The sequence below is a fragment of the Mesocricetus auratus genome, unplaced genomic scaffold (assembly GCF_017639785.1).
Source record: "Mesocricetus auratus isolate SY011 unplaced genomic scaffold, BCM_Maur_2.0 Super-Scaffold_4256, whole genome shotgun sequence".
Lineage (NCBI taxonomy): Eukaryota > Metazoa > Chordata > Mammalia > Rodentia > Cricetidae > Mesocricetus > Mesocricetus auratus.
Genome location: NW_024429182.1, coordinates 110,491,365 through 110,512,128, shown reverse-complemented (window position 1 = coordinate 110,512,128; position 20,764 = coordinate 110,491,365). Strand labels below are relative to the sequence as shown.

Below are 20,764 nucleotides of genomic sequence, written 5' to 3'. Positions count from 1 at the left end.
AATCTGTACCTCCACAGTGTTGTACTAGAACAATAGACCCAAATTTTGAAGGAAAATGAGGGAAAACTATGATTCTATGGGAATTAATACTTAGTTTGCAAAGTGAGTTTATGCATAATCCTCAAGTTAGAGTTCTAGAATTTATCTTTTTATTTTCCTGTTTATAGACAAGGAGTTAGGAATTAAGGGTTTGGGAGTTTGCCCAAGTCCTATCATCAATAATTTTTAAAAAATCAGTTTTCAAAGCCAGTCTACTGTATGACTAGAACTTCAAGTCTTTGAAAAAAGAAATTAGAGAAGATATCAGGAAATGGAAAGATTTTCCATGTTCATGGATCAGCATAGTAAATATCTTGCCAAAAATAATCTACAAATTCAATGCATTCCACATCAAAATTCCTACACAATTCTTTACAGATCTTGAAAGAACAGCACTCAAATACATATGCAAACAGAAAAAAAATCTTAGGATAGCTAAAACATTGATTTTCAGCTCTACTACAGAGCTATAGTAACAAAATCAGTATAACAATGGACAAGTGGATAAATTAAATTGAATGGAAGACCCAGACATAAATCTACAAACATATGAACGTCTGATTTTTGACAAAGGAGTCAAAATTATACAATGGAAAAAAGAAAAGAAAGCGTCTTCAACAAAATGGTGGTGGCATAACTGAATGCTGGCATGTAGAAAAATGCAAATAGATCCATATTTATCATTCTTTACAACACTCAAGTTCAAGTGGATCAAAGACCTCAAATAATGCAGTTACACTGAACCTGATAGAAGAGGAATTGGGAAATAGTCTTGAATACATTGGCACAGTAGACAACTTCCAGTATAGAACAACGATAGCACAGACATTGAGATTGTTAATTAATAAATGGAATCTCATGAAACTAAGAGCTTCTCTAAGGTAAAGGACACTGTCAGTAGGACAAAACTGCAGTTTATAAAATGGGAAAGTCTTCACTAACTCCACATAAAACAGAGGGCAGATCTTGAAAATATTCAAAGAACTTATGTATATGACATAAAAAATCAATTTAAAAAAGGAGTACAGACCTCAACAGAGAATTCTCAACAGAAGAATCTCAAATGGCAGAGAAACAACTAAAGAAATATTTAACATCCTTAGCCATCAGGGGAATACAAATTAAAAAAAAGAAACCTCTGAGATTCCATCTTACACTTGTTAGAATATCTAAGATCCAAACCACAAATAGCAGCTTATGCTGGAGAGGATATGAAAGAAGGGGGACACGTCTCCATTGTTAGTGTGAGTGCAAACTTGGTCAGTCACTTTGAAAATCAATACGCTGTTTTCTTAAAAAATTGGGAATCAATCTACATCAAGACCCAGCTATACCAATCTTGGACATATAACCAAAGGATACTCAGTCATACTACACGGACACTTGCTCAACCATATTAACAGCCCAAACAGGGAAAACAGACTAGATGCCCTCAACTTAAGAATGAATAAAGAAATTTTGGTACATTTACACAATGCAGTATTACTCAGCTGTCAAAAACAATGATATCAGGAAATCTGAAAGCAAATGGATGTAATTAGAAAAATTTGCCCTGAGTGAGTTAACCCAGAAACAGAAAGACATGTAAAACAAGCTTGTTTCTAATTTAATTTTTAAAAAAGGAAATAAATAAAATCCCATGTGTAGCCAGGCAGTGGTGGCACATGCCTTTAATTCCATCACCTGGAAGGCAGAGGCAGTTGGATCTCTGTGAGTTTGAGACTAGCCTGGTCTACAAGAGCTAGTTCCAGGATAGCCTCCAAAGCCACAGAGACACCCTGTCTAGAAAAAAAACACAAAACAAACAAACAAACAACCCATGTGTATGCTTGATTTTGTGTTGAAATCCTATGGAAGATGACTTAATGTGGAAATCCTTCTAGTTCTGCTATAATATCCTCTATAAAGACCCAATTTATAAAATTAATGAAAAATATATCAGAACGTTATTTGAAAAGTCATGTATAGAACTCAATTAGTCAGTAGTACTACACTTGTAAAATATTTAGCATGATCACAGCTTCTTTTTCACCTGAGAAACAGAATACCAGAGGTAAGTGTGTCAAAGTTGTGAAAGTGACTGTCACACAGTTATCCTCCAGACTTTCTGAAAATATTTATGGAGTTTATTACCAGAATTGCCAATCTAGACAATAAAAGATATGTAGCACGTATAGTTCTTTTTAGTATTCATGTAAATAACTGAAATAATAATTGACTGTCTTCTACTTGACAGAAGATTGTTTGAAATGTGTTAATTATACTAAAATTCCTTTCTTAAGTATATTACATTTTAATACAGAAGAAAGATGGACAATAATGATAACAATGATTGAATTAGATGGTATTATCGATTAAGTTAACAACTAGAAAAGGAAAAACAACCTTGTGTCAAGGACATCAGGGTATGGAGGACACCTGGGTATGGATATTTTCAGAGAAAATAAACAGAATTAAAACCAAGGAGTTAAGGTGTTTGTTTTCTTTTTCAACTAATTGAAGGAAGAAAAGAGTTAGTCTAGTGATAACTTTTAAACAGCATTTATGAGAAAAAGAGACAGTGTGAAAACTGAGCAAAGCTATAGTTTTAAATATCATTGAGAAATTTAAGATTATCCAATTGTGTTCCCCTTCTCTTCTTAACATGTTTCTATTGATAACCACTAGAATTACATTTGCATGTTAACTTTTAGAGCATAGGAAGCCATGTGTGACATGTAGGGATGGCTTCATCTTTTCTGAGGCTTGGGATGCCATTTTCTCCATTAGCCTTAGCGATAGCAGAGAATTAATATGTGTAGGTATTTGAAAACCTCTTACGTTTATTCATAGTTTTTTACATGTAATTTACAAAACATGTTTTAAGTTGTCTTAAACATGGACAATACAGACATGGTCATGATTTTTGTGAGCACTTTCTTTGAAGAACCGCTGGTTTCTCCCAAGTTCTCCAATTATTTTCTCAGTGGGGCCTAAGTCAAAGCACACAAATAAGCAGACTCTACCTACTCCAAATAGTCTTATGCTGCACCAACAGTCATTTTAAATTCTAGACCGAGAGAGGAGAGCAAATTCATATATTGTACTTAAAGTACCCAAAATTGTCTTTAGACACAGAAAAATGAAAATAAATACAATTTTATAAACCCAAGCTTTTTAAGTTTTCAAACTAGCACTCAAGTAGATATTATTATATCATTCACAAAGTGTCTTTTAGTAGATTATCATTCCCTTCATCTCCTCTCCTGAATTTCCACCCCCCCCAGTATTCTACCTTAATTCTGTTGATTTTAATGGCACTTGTGTCCTTTTGCCCTCTCCTTCCCTTACCACCTTTTTTTTTTAACCTTCTTTATGTTTTCTTCCTAGCTTTTTAGTTTATTGTTGTTGTTTTTTAAGGCTTTGCCTACATTAAAAGCCACTTCTGCATGCACATATTACAGGGTATGATCTGCACATGGGAGAGAACATACTGCTTTTTTTAATTCCTGGATTTAGACTACTAAACAATGCTACATGCTTGAAGCCCATCATTTCTTTCCTGCGAGTTTCATAATTTCCATTTTCTTCGCAGCTGAATAAAAGTTCATTATGTATCTATGCCACATTTTCATTGTCAGTTCCTCTCTTGGTGGCCATCTAATCTGGTTCTACTTCTTCGTTGTGAATGGTTGCTCATACTCATGTATGTGCTAATGCCTCTATAGTAGAGAGAAACACTTCATTATAATGCTACACAATGTGGTAGGTGGATAGTTCTTTTTCCTTTCCTATTGTTGTATAACTGACGTGATCAAAACAAATCATCTTCCTGTTGTCAAGGGTCCACTAACAAGTGTTAGTAGTTACTAATAACTGGTGTCCCTGTCTTCAGTGTCATCATCTTTCAATTGCTAATTCAGCTACAGAAAGTATCTGGCTCCCCCGATTTGCTAAGGCAATAATGGTATCATCGCATTACTCTTATGTTTAAGCAGTACAGGTAATTTATAGGTATTCATTTTATACTTTTAAAAAATATAATTTAAAAAGTACTTCAGCATTTTTGATGGTCTTAGGCTGTACTAAGGTTAGCAGGGAAATGGAAGTCAATACATTTGAGGAAGAAGTGAGACATTTAGGTAAGGGCCACAGAGGAAGAGTTTTAGTGGATGGAGAAAGAATCCTTTTTAAGAAATGCCGACAAATGCAAAACGGCATTACTAACGAGCAAGACCATTAAATACACTGGTCTTTCTAACCACTCAGGTTTCTGAATCATCTTGGGGTTCCTTGACTTCCTCTCTGTCTCTGTCTGTCCCTTCGTCTTTCTCTGTTTTTCTCTGTTTCTGTCTCTCTCTTCTCTGCCTTCCAGCAACGACACCCATTCTTCCAATCACTGTCAGGAGTTTCAGTACTATCTTCAGAGAGAGGCTGATTATCTACCTGCTCCCCCAGCTTCTCTCTGAATGACATGTCGCCGCCCACGCCTCCCATTACAGCTTTGCTTCTTCTCCATCTCTGGGTGGGAATGAGCTAGAAAAGAAGTCCCAGGATACCCTGGCCTGAACCCTCAGACCACGAGGCTTTAGGAGCAGTGTTCAGTCACTGAGCCCAGGCGAGCTAGCGGCCCCGAGCTGCACTCTGCAGGAGTAAGAGCCAGACCATCGCTGCGCTTCCAGCTGCGTCTGCCTGGGCGCAGCACGTGCTCCAGGCGCTGGCGCAAGAGAGCGAGCGCCACCACCGAGGACCCGCAGCCGTTCTGCTGGCTGCCACTACTGCTTCGATCGCAGCCACTAGCGCTTTAGCAGCAGCCAAGGCCGCTACGAAAGCGCAGGGAGCTTGTAAGGAGCGGTTGGCCAAGGGAACAAGGCTCAGGGCGCGCACCTGGTAAGAACAGCGCTGTTTTTCTTTCTCTCAGCTGTGGAGTTACCAGGGATGTAGGATGCCGCCGGAGCCCCTTCCCCAGCACAGGGATGGAGAGTGAGCGAGCAAGGGGCGGGAGCTTGGACTAAAGGGACCCAGGAGGGCAGGTGGTGGGCAGGTGGAGGACAGGTGGAGCCAGGAACGCTAGAATGTCTTGTAAGTTTAGGAAAGTCACCCTGCAATGACATGTGCCTTGTAATTCAGACACGAATTTAGAGTAAGCAGACTGGGCTACTGTGGTATGGCTAAATGGGAGGTTTCTCAACATCTTTTTGTTTTCATTTGCTTAACTGAAGGATTTCAGTGGGCTTGTTTCTACAGAAAAATAACTAAAATAATTAGAGGAAGAATAAAAGAGAACCAAATGACACCCCCCCCAAGGTCTCATGCTGGTACATGTGCAATGATAAAGCATGCATTTAGCGAGGGAAGGGGGTTTTAGATAGCTAAGGATATTAGATGTTTTGGTGGCTAATAAGAGCAGTTGCTGATGCTGCACCCCAAAACGAGGCAGGAGAGGAGATTATGGATGGTTTTGAATGCCAGCATTACAGTTCTAAATGATACTTACATGACTACAATACCAGAAATGAGAGGTTTTCGAGAATGATGGACCCATTTATGAGATATATCAGCACATCTGGACCTATGAAACCAAGTTCATGTATTTCTAGCAATGCAAGAAAGATATTATTTTTTTTACCCTTAATTCTCTGATAGAACTTTCACAAAGGATGATGACAGAGACCCTGGAGACCAACAGGAAAGACAAGGGAGTTGAATAGACTGTGTGGGGTAGTATAGCAAGAATAGTTCTGGCTGTCAGGTGTAGTATCAATGTTCATCTAGTCGCCCCCTGAGATGCCCGGAGGCCATTGTCTAGGAAAATATGTGACCTTGAACAAGTCTATCACGCACTGTATACTCATTCTCTCCATCAGGAAACTACAAAGAGTATATTGCAGTTTGGGACGCTAAAGTCTCATGAAATGGTGTGGAGATGTATAGGATTGGAGAATGGCACAGGAGAAGGGAGAATACTCAGGTATACAGCAAATGGGGTGTAAAGGTGTTCTCCCTCAAAGCATCATAAACAGTTGCAAAATTCTGATGGTTGTTAGGAGGATGCATGCTGAAATGTTGGTGGGAAGGGGTGAGGCCAGCCAAACATTCAGTCACCATGCAACGATTCTGGAGCTCTGAGAGCTGTTTGGGGAGGGTCAGATGCACAGAACTTGAAGTTACATGCTTTTGGTTGTTTTTATATATTCTTGCCTTGATAAATAGCACTTGAAAATAATTTTTAGTGACAAACTATGAAGTTTTTAATTTTTTATTGGATATCTGAGAAAATAACACCCCAAGTTCAAGACTGATCGATCATTTGATGTGGCAAATGAGATAGGAATGTTCTATAATATAAGCAGAGGAATTGGGGAGTGAAGAGAGAAGGGACCTTACTCCTAGGAGATATATGTCTATACTCCCAGGGGCCAGCTAGCACCTACCATGTCTTGATTCCTATTCCACTTGACTGAAGAAGACGTGTCTATTTCTTCTCCTTTAGTACATATTCATTCTTAGAATTTGGAGGTTTGCATTGCAGATCCTGAGATGATGTGCACCCACAAACTGATCTTGGGGTATGGCCAGCTCTCCCACCATTGCCAGTGTCTGTCCATGAAACTAATCTACCCATCCTGATCTGCCTAGTAGTCTGTGTTCCTAAAGGAACTCACTGTGCCACTTGGTGGCACCAAAAAGTTGCGCAGAGAAGTCTTTTCTCTATAAATACTAACTACCACCCCTCCCTCCTCCGCTCTCTCCCCTGCTCCCCTTCCCCCCTTTCTTGGTAGAGGGGAAGATTGCTGCACACACCGCCCTCAGCTCGGCTGTTCTGAGCATTCCCGAGCACAAGGGGATGAGCTTGAGATCATCTTGGGATGGGGGAAACCCAGGGATTGAAAAGCCTGGCTCAACCCTGATGATCCCTGCTGCCCAACTTTCCTCCAGGGGGTCTAGCTAGACAGCATCTCACTGCCTGCTGCGGGGCCGACAGGGGGTAAGCTTGCTATGTCTGTGTGCCCAGGTGTTCCCAGACCTGAAAAGGATTTAGGATGCTGAGCAGCCCACAGTGTGTTTTGGAGGAGGGGATGTAGGTGGAGGCAGGGTGATTGGAGCTGAGGAGGTTCACAACTGCTTCTTTTATACAAGGCTGTCATTAATTAAACCTGTTGGTGGAAAAGGCGCGAGCAGGAGGGTAAAGCGGAGGAGAGATGCAAGGACTGAGGTAGGGATTATGCATGCTTTTGTATCTCTATGCCTGAGCTCTGAGACAACGGGGAACATGATTCAGAATGCAGACTGACTTACCCAAACCATTGGAAGACTCAAAACTGAGAAAGAAAAGATAGAGAGGGTAAGAAAGGAGAACACTTATGGATAGATTGGGTCCTCCTCCAGCAGCAGCATTGCCTGATGCAGAAAGAGGGGAAACAGCGGAAGGTGCTGAAAGCACATCTTGGGTTGTAGTGCTTCTGTCTGAATGTCATTCTAAGTTCCCATCTGTTTTCTTTTTCCTTGGATGGAGCTTTTCTTTCCTTCCAGACACAAAGCTACGCTAGGGCAGCAGAGCAGTGTGCAGAGGAGGTATCCCAGGCTACAGGGACTTAATGACAAAAAACCAGGACAGTCCTACCAAGGCAAATGCTAACCAGTGTTCTTAGTGTAACCCACACTTTCGACCTCTCAGTGGGAAAGTGACTGTCAACCTTGAGGATTCTCCACCTAGTTCTGCAATTTGTTGTTGTTCACATTTCTTTCTAGAGTACATGAAGTTGGAAAAGAGACTTTAAGGAGGGGATCACAGGCTCTTGTGTTTGCTTAGTTAGAAACCTGTGATTGCTTCACTTGAATCAGTTCAAGTATCCAGGCAAGTAGGGCATGGTGTCACTAATTTATATATTCATAAGAAATTGGTATTGGCCAGCGGAAAGGTGAAATCATCTTTCTCCTTTCCTTTCAATTCCAAACCTTGTATTTTATTGCTTGAATTGCTTAAGCATTGGGCTAATGATCACCTGTTTTCCTAGTGCTGGCAGCAGGTTTTCTGTCTAGAACAGCCTAGAGAGAATGCCTAGCTCTAAGTGCATCCCCTTCTTCCATCAGGAATTTTCTCTGAGTTATTTGACACTTTATTGTGAGTTTCAGAGGACTTAGGTGTGTCATCTTTCTATGTATGCTTTGTGGTCTTCCCTTACAGAGTAAGGGAAATGTTCTTCTTTAATTTCTCTCTTACTTCTATGTAATTACATATTGAATTGTCAGTTGTTTATATTTTTGTCACTTGTGCATACATGTTTCCACTTTGAAGGATCACTGGTTAAGAAAATAGAATCATTGCTTCCTAGACTCACTGGGTTAATGACATGCATGCCACCAAGTCTGCAGTCTTCTCCTAGAAACCCTTTCAGTACCCTGGACAGGTCCTGGTAAACTCCTTAGGCTGCACTGGTCCTTCCCACTACATGACTAAATGTAAAATCTACGTATTTTAACTGAATGCACTAGAGCTTTGTAATATTACATAGCAATATTTATCCTGTATGTATTCACAAAAAGAGAGGAAGAACAAATTCTTTTTTATAAAGGAGAGAGAAAAAATATTCAGTGATTGTTTATCATAGACCCTTCTGAGTTTATTTGGAGATTGATGGCATTTGAATAGTCTATTTACTTGCTCAAATCATTACTTACTACCAAAAGTATACATGGAACTAGACCATCACTTCTTAATTCACATTGTGGCTGTGCAGAAAGATATACAGGGAACCCTGAAAAATTCAGCCAGAGATACATGCCCACACATAAAGATTATCTACGATTTTGGAATACTTGAGTAAGGACACACTGCTTTCTTTTTCTGAGTTGTTATATTCTCTTGTTTCTTATCAGATTAATTGACTTCTCTAAACATGTTTAAATTTGTGAGTAAATGTTTTTCATGATTCTTATTTCATTCAGAATGCATTGAATATTTATATGGGTATGTTACTATATTCTCTTTTTGAAGAGTGATGGAAACATGTCTGCAGTTAAAAACATTAATTAAATCTGAGAGTAGTCATGTGTAAGTATAATCCCAGACTTGAGAGGTGAAGTCAGGAGAGACAAGAGTTCAAAGTCATCCGTAGTTATGTAGCAAGTTACATGAGGCCTTGTAAAATAAATCAAAAGAAAAATCAAATGCTATTAAAGAGAAGATAGATATAAGGGGATGAGGTGAGATTGAATAAATTGGAAAAATGAACTTAATTGTACTATTTGAGTAAAATATGTATACATATTTTATTCAAGGTTTGCTATGTTCATTGAATAAAGAGACATACTTCTTCATATATTTTTACTATTGGATTAATGTATATATCGGGTTAGTTTTTATTTTTTACATAGTTTCTGTTTATATTATATGAATATAGTCAGTTTAATCTAACTTTGTGAAAAATTCAGAACTCTTTTGATATATAAACATATATGTACACATATGTATATGCATTTATACATATATATATATATATACATGTTAGTATATGTAGCTTGCTAATGTGAAATAGTTTTGCTTGGGATTTTGGGATCCTGACAATGTACTATATAGAAGCAAAAGATTCCTTGATTTAGAATTATGTGTTTGGAAATATTAATCCTAATCCTAGCTGTGTGGTTTCTGTCAGTAATTGATCTTAGAAGACAAGAGATAGATACATCCAAAGAAGTAGTTTTATTTTATAACCCAAGAAAGGAACATTTTAATTTTCAACTGTTTATAAATCAGACAGGACCTTCTTGATATTCCTTTGTGTCATTTTTTCATTTGAAAAAAAGTATTTTAGCAAAATGATCAATCATAGTCTTGTTTTTGTTGTTTCTGAATTAATGCAGAGGAGAAATTAATATATATTTTAATGCTAATGATACTGCTTGAAATTCACACACAGAGACACACACATACAAAAATACATATATATGTTTGGCTAAAGACCTTCCGATAAAAGTTTTGTTGCAGACTGATGCTTTCCATGTTAAACACTATTTATTGTACAAATTAGGCATCATATCAAGTATTAAATTTGTTATATTTGTTCATTATCAAATTGAGTTACAAAAATATTTATTTTTGAAAAACTAAACTTTTTCTTTCATCGTCAGAACATGGAAAAGGGTACCAAGAAATTAACCCCAACAGTACATACATACGTGTGTGTGTGTGTGTGTTTGTGTGCATGAATATTATAAGATTGTCAGTATGTATAACATGAACCCCCTTTTCCATAGAATCAATCTACAGTGTGGATATTTGTGGAGGGTTTTTCATGATAGCTCCCAGTGTGTTGAGATTTGCAGTGTTTCTGGCAGTGAAGATTCTGCACAAGACTGCTTGGATGTGGATATATATATAGGTTTCATATATATGAAAAACTTTGGTATTTTATACACATATATGTGTGTATAGTCATTTATAAAGGATATATATATACATGTATAAACATATATACACACATATATAAGCATATATATGCATATATGTATAAACATTACCTAAGTTCTTTTTGGTGAAAGTTAAAATGATATTAATACTATTTTTTCCTGTTTTATTTATTTAAATTAAAAACAAGCTTGCTTCACATGTCAATCCCAGCTCCCTCTCATTCCCCTCCTCCTCCACCTCCCACCAGTCCCCAAACCCCCCATCCAATCCCCACTTGACTCTTCAGGGAGGGTGAGGCCCTTCATGGGGATCTACAAAGCCTGTCATATCATCAAAGGCAGGGGCTAGGCCCTCCCCCATGTGTCCAGGCTGAAAGACATCACTCCATGTGGAATGGGCTCCCAAAGTTCATTCAAATGCCAGGGATAAATACTGATCTAGTACCCAAGCTACCAAAGATTGCCAAGGCCTCCTCACTGACAACCATGTTCAGGGTGTCTATATCAGTCCCATTCTGGCCTCTCAGTAATCAGTCTGGAGTCCATGAGCTCCCCCTTGTTCAGGCCAACTGTTTCTGTGGTTTGCACCCACCCGGTCATGACTCCTTTACTCAACACTTCACCCTCTCTGCAACTGGTTCAGTGTTTTCCTGTGGGTGTCTGCCTCTACTTCCATCAGCTACTGGATGAGGTCTCTAGGTTGGCATAGAAGATGGTCAGTCTCATTTTGTGGAATGACATTTAAGGTAGCCTCTCCACTATTGCTTAGATTGCCCGTTAGTGTCATCATTGTAGATGTCTGGAAATCTCATTAGTGCCAGATCTCTCCTCAAACCTATGATGACTCCCTCTATTATGGTATCTCTCATACCGCTCTTCTCTATTTTTATACACAAATATATATATATATATATATATATGTGTGTGTGTGTGTATGTATAGACATTTATAAAATGTATACATATACATGCATAAACATATGTACACATAAACATATAAGCATATATATGTATAAACAATACATAAGTTCCTTTTTGGTGATGGAGGAGGAAAGTTAAAATTATATTAATAGTATTAAGAGAGTTGAGAAATTAGTTGTTAAAATCTGAGTAAATTGCCTGACCTGTGATACAGAGTGTATAAATACAAGTTATGACTGTCTGTTGTCTTCGGATTTTGGATGTAAAATGCTGCCTGAGTTCTCATGTTACTAATTTTCTCAACAGCCACACGGATTTCATGTTATTTCTCTTTGTGAACAACAGCATATGATGAAGAGAAGCTCGTTAACTTCGCTGATGTTTCACTGCTCATACCATGACAAAGTCGGTGGGCAAACCCAGGGACATTTGGCTCCCAAGTTCTAGCTTTTGACATGATGTTTTCTTGTAGCTGGAATATATAGATTAAGGTTTTTTTTAATTCTACTAATCTGAGTCAGCACCACATACTTCTTCCACAAGGGATTGTGCAAATACATTTTTCTCAAACATTCAAGATTATTTAAAATTAGACATGCAAATTTTGGGAGATAATCAGAAATCAAAGTGGTACATAATTGCCATCTCAAATGTTTTCCCTTTTTAGCCAAACTGTTCAAGAAATCTAAAAGGAGAATGCAGAAGCAAAAGAATATATTTTAAGTAGACATGATTGTGCTGTCATTACAAAATGTCAGCTATAGAAGGTTTATTTAATTGTTACTTGTCACAGTACTTTTGAGTGTAGGTCTTGGATGTTAAACTTTTGAGATTAAATTACTTTTTAAAATGAAAAGCCTTATAATTGGGATGGCACTAGTGAGCAACATGACTAAAATACTCACCATTTATTTGCCAACAATAAAAATAACTTTAAGACCAATCTGGCTTAATGTAGCTTAATTTTTTAGGAAAGTAAATAATACATTATTAGTGATTTAAAAAAAAACAGTGAAATGAAAATTTCAAAATGACCTATGCAAAATACTGTATAAAATAACATTTACTATTCTGCTTAAGTTATAATGAATTCTATAACCATGATGCAGCAGCCTTTGATATTGCAAATGTATCCTATGCTATTTACACATTCTCTTATTGTAACTTGTGGATACTCAAAATCAAGCTCAATGGTTGTAAAAGAAAATCTTACAATATATCACTTTAGATTGTGCTTCTATAATGGAAATAACAGCCTTGGCAACAAGATCATACAGAAATACATAACAAAGTGAACAAGTCACACTTGTGTTAACTTCCTTTGCATCATTAGTAGTTTCAGGAAAAGCTGTGTTGAAATGATGAATCCCAATGTATTACCCTTAGCTGCACTTTTTGTTACTAGTGATGTGGACATTACTTTGAGGACTTTCATGTACATCAGTGCTTTTCTGCTGGAAGTGATTCTCACCTGCCAAGGGTATTCAGTGATGTCTAGGGGTATATGTCTTTTCATAAAGAAAAAAGTATGTTACTAGTCCTTTGGCTTAGTAGACGGAGAACAGTGACACCACTAAATATCCTCTGATGGATAAGTCAATATCCTGCTACAACAATATTCACAAATGGCAGTAGCACTGTGGTTAAGAAACAGTGACATAAATGATCCAGGTAAGCAAAATTAACTAATTTGATTTATTTTATATAGTTTCTAATGGATGGACTTAAGGCAAAAATATAATGGACAGCTGAACCTCTAGAATGGTATGCTGTCAATGTATGAACTCTAAATAACCAAACTACGAGGTCCTTCATAGGGCACTGCCACTTGGTTATAACAAGCATGGACATCATAGACAGTTGAGTTTGCTTTCTGACTGCTATTTTTTATAGGTATGGTATGTGCAGAACAATTTTGCCTATAAATTTCTGTAACAAGAGGTATCAATGTAGTTAGTAATCATAATGCCTTCTAGAGACCTTGGAAGGCTTACATCAAGTAGAATTTATGTTTTAATATACACAATAAATATCAGCAATTATCAAGGAAATATAGATCAAGTTATAAAAACACAAAGTTTTGGTTTCCTAACAGGAATAATAATTCTTTACAGTATTTAAAGGTATGCCACAAATATGTAGAAATCATCTGGGGCCTATGAAATGGTTAAAATTTAAAATACCTGCTTGATAATTAAATTGAGGCCAGTTAGAAGTGGTGGATTGTGTTATAATTTTTTATTGCTTTGCTGCAAAAGTCTGTTTCAGGCCTTCATGGACTACTAAACCACTTGCTTAAATGATTTACAATGATTTAGTGAGTTCTCTTCTACAGCTAGCACTTTTTAGCTAATGCATAAAATTGCAGATTTCATCTTTGTGTGGTGCCATTTATGGCTTTGGGAGGATTAAAATATGACCCATTCTTTGTCTTCAGCTAAACAAAGAGGATGCTGTTCTCTATTGTTTACAAGGTCACAGATGTATGCTTCAGATACTGATGACAGCAGAGCTTTCCCACATTTCATGGATCTCAATATCATTATACTTCCGAGTGGTTCTTATCTACACGTGCAGTTGTTTCTTTAAAAAAATGTATCAAAGGCAAACAGAAAACATGCAATATTGACACGCTGTTTGTGATGAGGCTATGGCTCATGCAGAAGGAATCTTGTTAGCGTTGACGTCCTGAGCTATGTGATTTGCTTTTGTGAGGATTAAGTTATATAAGAGACATCTGTGCCAGAAAGATGGTTGGGCAGTGAGAAGATTGTTAAAAACAAAAGACAATGTGAGCTAAGAGTCTGATTACATTGCCATTTGCCATTTATAGCAAGTTCTACCCACCAATTTCTCTTTTTCTATATTCATGTAGACTGCAGTTACTTAAGACAAATTACACATTTGTACATTAAATCTGTGTCTACTGCTCTCAATGATGGACAATGAATCCAGAAATGTAAAGAGAATTAAAGTACTTGATTGCTTCTGATATTAGCATGTTGAACTAACATATCATATAAATTAAACTATTCATCGCCATTTTGAGATAGATGGTTAGAATTTAAGCCTACAGTTTTAAAATAATTTTTATCATTATAGGAGGTAATTATTCCCTATTATCCGTAGCAAGGACCTATTTTTTCTCATCACATTGCCATCTTTAGAGCCCAAGAGCTACAACACACACACACACACACACACACACACACGCACGCACGCATGCACGCACACACACACCACACCAGCTTGTTTTGAGATGTTATGTTTCATTTACTGTTTTATAATTTAATCGTTTATATTCGTTCATGGTTATACAATGAATATGCTGAGATTGTATCTCTGGAGTCAACATCAAAAACCTGGTGTAGTGATTCCTACTGTCACTCTGTCACTCCAGCACTGGTAGCAAGAGACAAGTAGATCTCAGGGCCTCACAACCCAGTCAGTCTCTTGGAAACCATGATTCATTCCTAGGTTCAGTGAGTGACCTATTTTTCATTCCCAAAGAGTCCATGAGAAATGATTAAAGAAGACATGTTGTTCTCAGCCTCTGGCATCCACATTGAACTTTATGAAGATACTCCCCATACACTTGTGCACACATACTACTCCCAAACCCCCCAAACCGTTAAAGAAATAGATGTTCTAAACATAAATCATGCCTTTGTTACTCACTTAGTTATGAAACTTGGTCAAAGAATTACATTTGTGAGCATCAGTTCCATCAAAACATAACATATATCAGTTATTTACAATACTAGTTATTCTACAGTTGAATAATATTTAAAATCAGAAAGATAAACAAAGTGCCTTTCACCTAGGAAGATCTCTTTCAATATAAGCTTTTTTTCGTCAGTATTTGCGATTAGATAAGAGATTTTCATGTCAGGCAAGTGCTATATCGCTGAAAAACACATCCTGCCTCATCTATATATTTGTATTGTTATAATTGTTGTCCCTATCATCAAAAGACCTCCTATAGAAAGACATTTATGTACATTGCATAACATAGAACAAAATACATCAGGGAAGGCATTTAATACCAATAGCATATTAACATATATAATTTATGTTGTTTAATTTGAACATTACAAAGAACAAATTGCATAAAATGATCAAAGATGAATTTTGAGATGGTTTTTTCACTCTGATCCCAGGATGGGATACATCATTTAATTTACATTGGTATTAGTTATATGGAATCATATACAAGGCACTCTCTTGTTCATGATACTGTTTATTTAATTTGTTGAATGTGTGAGGGGAATATTCAAGGTTCTTTGCTCATTTTTCCAGACTGATTCTCATCTTTCAGGTTCTGTGATGGCCTAACTCACTAGACAGAGGGGGTAATTGTGTTGTACTTCTCAGTTGTCTAGAGCAAGTAGGAGATATTATCATGGAATCTTGGCCAGGGAGTCAAACATAAGGTTATATAGAGGGAATTTATTTATATTTTGCACATTTAGGATTTATCAAACATTTAGTTCTGAGCAAATTTTGTACAAAATTATGCTCAGGATAGCATATATTCAGCACTTCATGGATTTTAAATCTGTTGTAACTGCAAAGTTGTGTAAATAGCTGCCATATTATATGAGAAATAAATAGCATAAACATGAGGAGTGGCCAGGGAGGAAAAAATATATGAGGAAACAGTTCTTCACATGTTCTCAGAGGCCATAGGAAACACATCAAAAAAAGGGTTCTAAGATTTTGGAAAGGAAGCATTTTAGAATATTTCATTTAGTCTTTCTTAGAACATTTGGATATGGGTAATTATCTTATGCCATTGTTAATAAGAGTGTAAGGCTTAGCAGCACCAGCTGGCCAAGGGTACACAGCCAACAAAGGATAGTTCCAGGATTCACACTTGGCTCTACTGGATTCTAAGCCTATACTCTCAACTCTGTGATAAATATCTTTGTAACAAATCAAATCAAAGGTCACCACCAAGACGAACAAAGCCATTGGAGCAAAGTGGAAAAAAACAGATTTAACTTGATTGGGAGACCCCTAAGGAGGAACAGTTGGCTGGGTTGGGGCGAGTGGGAGTTAAGGTCATCAAATAGATTCCAGCAGAAATTTATAAAGACTTTGCAATCCTCAACCTAGAAATATTCTAACAATACCAATAAACTTAGGAACATAAAAACCAGTCTGTTATCTCAGTTCATACCCATTTATGACATTTAATGCAAACCAAATCATGCATGCCTTTTATTTCTTTCCAATACAATGTGGCTGTACAGTATTATATTACTCCCCACAACACTCACACAAACTATATGTGATGAAGTTTCTGATCTAAATACTATTTCGCTTCCTTTCTAGTTTGTCTTCTTCTCTAGATATTTGGACCTTTGGAATCCTGTGGAATGTAGCTTGTGTAACTACCTTTTGTTTTTCTGTTTTTGCTTCCTAGGTGATTTCATCCAGATTCTTGGTTTACAAAAAAAGGACATCCGTATGCTGATGCTTCCCACATTTTATCAACAATTCAGACCTCTCTAGAGAAACTCAATCTTGTATGTTCAGCTGCTTTGTCCACATATGTTCCTAAATTCAAGTAAGTATACCAAATGCAGCTTCTGTAATATCCATCCAAATCTGTTGTTCTGCGCTCTTCCAACCCAGTGAGGACACTAGGCTTCAGGTACCCAGGCTTCCGTTCCCAACTTCCTCATTCTCACTGAAACCTCCTTACCTTCTCATCTTAAGTAGTCTGACAGCAAACTCTTTCATTTTATGTTCAAAATACACACAGCACCCTTTCTGTGACCCAATCTCTATAGATGCTGTATCTACCATCTAGCTACAATCCTCCTGATTGAGTTTCATAGATTCTTCCTTGCTCCCCCAGAATCTGCTTTTGTGATCTTTGTCTTGTTCATATGTAAGGCAGAGTGTAACCTTTCTTTGTTAAGAACCCTTCCAGGAAAACATTCTCTTACAATGTTAAAGCCACAATCTTTTGAAGTGTCAATAGGCTTAATGCCATCACAGGGCCTCACACACTGGCCTCTGTTTCTCTCTCTGTTCCCAGCAGGTACACTGGTTCCTTAGTATTCCTCTAGACACTAAAAATAATCATGTTTCTGAAACTTGACATTTGTTTTAACCCTTACCTGGAATGTACTTTTCCTAAACGTTTTCCTGACTCAGTCCTTTACTTATTTACATATTATTTTAATATTACCTCTTAAATTGTACTATTGCCAACATTATTTATCATTATCACATTTGTCACCTCATATTTTGCTCTATTGTCTTGTGCTTCTTTTTGCCTCTTTTAGGTTCAATACCCGGTAGCATAAACACTTTCATCTATTTATCTTATCATCTAACACCTCCTCCTTCTGTTAAATTGGTATAGGCTCCATGAGAGCATGAACTTACTCTATCCAAAATGGAGCCCTCAGGCTATAGCAGAATGTTTGGTTCAAAGTAACCACTCAATAACTATTTATTGGCCAGAAAACCCTTCAATACATGGCGACAAGGCATCCTCAGTTAAGACTCCCTCAGATTACTCTACCCTATACAATGTTCACAGTTAAATATAATTCAGACAATACACAAATACACATGCACATATGTATTCCCTTGTAGTAACAACACATTTTTATATGTACCGATTGCTTCTCTTTACTGAGTCATCATTGCCCTAACCCCCTGGTGGGCTCTTCACTTTTTGAATTGCAAAGCAATTCCATGAGTTTCTGCAACAATGGCAAGTTCACGGACTTTGTCAGTATAGCTTTTATAGGAATGGGTAATAAGGCAACAAAGGATGATGAGAAAGTTTTTTTTTTAGAGTCATCAGAAATAAACAATTCTTCTGTACCATTTTAGGAGTTACTGACTAGTTTTTAACTTACCAAATCAATATATGATATATATATCTGTGAAAGAGAGGAAATAAAATAATGTTCACAGCTTGGTGTTTTTAATAAGGGTTGTTAATATGATCAGCAATTTACATACATACATAAGACACTAACAACTATAGCATCAGATATCATCAAAATATATGATGTACATAGTAAATATATTTTCAACAAAACCAGATTTTTTAAAGCAACATGGAAACCTTGCATATGTCTCTGATTATATGGGGATGAGACCATCATATGTTCCTTGATATCTTTTGCACTTGTTAGTCTCTCACTCTGCAGGTTGTTTCTTTTATTACTTTATTTTTTCTGAAATATGGTCTTAGGGAGAGTACTTCTTAGCTCCACTTTGATAGGTTTATATTTGCTCTTCAGATGTTTTCATGAACTCTAGATTTTATATAGGGGTTGCTCGACATATATGTTTCAAACTAAAACTCTCTTCTAAGCCTCACACATCAGTTTCCTACTTGACATCTCTCCCTGCAAATGTCAAAAGCATCTCAAATTTAAAATATTCTGAAGAAAATAGTGACACATATGCCCATCTCGTCTCTATTAACTATATCAAAATAAGTTAGTTTCTTAGGCAGCATTTCAGGAGTAGATTCACCTTCTTCTGTCTCTACTCACATCTAATTCATCAACATACCCAGAATATTCTATTTGGAAGTTATATTTGACTGTGTCCACTTGTTCCTAATTTACTGTTATCAATCATGACTGGGCCACTGATTTTTCACCTAGATTACTATGAGTCTTCTAATCAGATTTCATAGATCTGTTATCCAGAAAATCTTGCTGCCTGAATGCCTCTAAGGTTGAATTTTGCCTATCATTTGCTTACAATAACAGAATGGCCTTTAGTGGCAATTCACATGAATCATTAGGAGAGTCAACATATCTACCTCTTCTTTATCCTTACTAGCTAATGCCAGGCTTCCATCTCTCCCATTCTTAAATTCGACCATCTGTCCACATAAACAACTTCTTTTCATTTTTCTTGTTAACATTAAGTGTCCACACATGTCAGTGTTTGGAGTATTGATTTGTAAAATATATGAGAATCAGGAGCATATATATCCTTTTTAAAACTAAGCATTCAATTGCAAAGAGAGGCATAGCATAAATACATACTTTTGAGTGATTGAGTTATAATGAATACTTCAAGAAAGGCAATGATAAATATTGATATACATCATTATGCACATATTTCTCACCCAGTAGTTAAATTTTGCTTGAAAGAGTTGAACAATTGATCTCACATATAAAATGGAAGCAAGAGTACTTAAATATGTATACCATATACTATTGTATAAGGCTTTGCTAAAACAACTATATAACATTGGATCCAATGCTCAGCTTCGTATTGTTGATAGGTGACTTCTATCCTTATATTCATTTTTTAAACATAATTCTTTAGTGATTCTTTGGGAATTTCACATCATGTATCGCACTTCTGCTAGCCTGCCAGTCTCTCTGTATCTACTCCTCACCAATGCAATTTGCCATCACAAATTAAATAAAAACAAGACAAAACAAATAAAAAACCCAACTCACTCCTCAGTCTTTCCAACACTTCTTCATTTATCCTAGTGGCATTGGGAGTTGTAGTGTGTCATGGAGTATACTTGTTTTTCCAGTTACCTCAAAGCACAAAATGTTCATTGCAGTGAGTCATTGGTCTGATTCAAGGCCTGTGGCACACCATCATCACTAGACTTCACCAAAACTCTTCTTGGATATCCTGCTGTTTCCCTAAGTCATAGGGATCCTTTTGGTATTGTTGTGCAGGACCAGTCCCTTCATGCACTCTAGCAAGTAATAGATGGGGTAGATGCTAGGGGTTAACCCAAGGCTGTGCTTGTCAGTCCAGCCTACTTCCTACCTGTCTCTCAGCTCTTCTAGGCTTCTGCCATCAGGGCCAGTTCTCTTATGACCACGGAGAGGAGTGGAGTTATCTCCTCTGAGTTCAGGGTCCAGCTCACCCATGGGGAACAAGGCCAGCTCTCCTGCTCCAGTGTCCATCTAGGGGTAGGGGCCTCTATCTCAGGGCCAATGAGGACAGGTTAGCTCAACTCAGCATTGTCCTTGTATTTCAACATGCATGGTTCCTATTACCCTCTGTGGTATCATGTGCCATAGACATCAGTTACAGCAGAAACATGGGCCCAGACATACTCCCAGCTCAGGAGAGAATGTCACCAAGGTGACAGCATAAGCCACCAGATAAATATGGCCTCAGTTGCAACAACGCCCTCAGACACTAGCATAGTCTCATGTGGCTGTCCAGATCCTGGACATCAGCTCAGCATCAAGAGCCATGGATATCAACCCACACTCTGGCTTGGACAACACCATGGCCCAATTTGACAGCACAGACCACCCAAATCTGAATGACCCAGTATCAGCATGGCTCTGAGATACTAACATAATGACAGGTTCTGACTTAGACCCTGGGCATCAATGTGGCTTTTGATGGTACTGTGGGCCACTTACCCTAACATAGAACCTGAC

At 37.4% G+C, this 20,764-nt stretch overlaps 1 protein-coding gene across 4 annotated transcripts in view; it reads left to right on the top strand.

Annotated features, from left to right (window-relative positions):
- The first annotated feature begins 4,516 nt into the window (after positions 1–4,516).
- Grm5 (glutamate metabotropic receptor 5) overlaps positions 4,517–20,764 on the top strand; it is a 456,261-nt gene continuing 440,013 nt past the window's right edge. Inside the window, exons 1-2 of one of the 4 annotated variants that reach the window (XM_013124694.3) lie at positions 4,517–4,908; positions 16,777–16,920. The gene's annotated coding sequence lies outside the window, so the exon portion shown is untranslated. Of the gene's footprint in view, positions 4,909–6,807; positions 7,007–7,041; positions 7,235–16,776; positions 16,921–20,764 lie in introns of those variants that run through there. The other 3 variants (XM_005085371.3, XM_013124691.3, XM_013124693.3) reach the window with 3 other exon arrangements.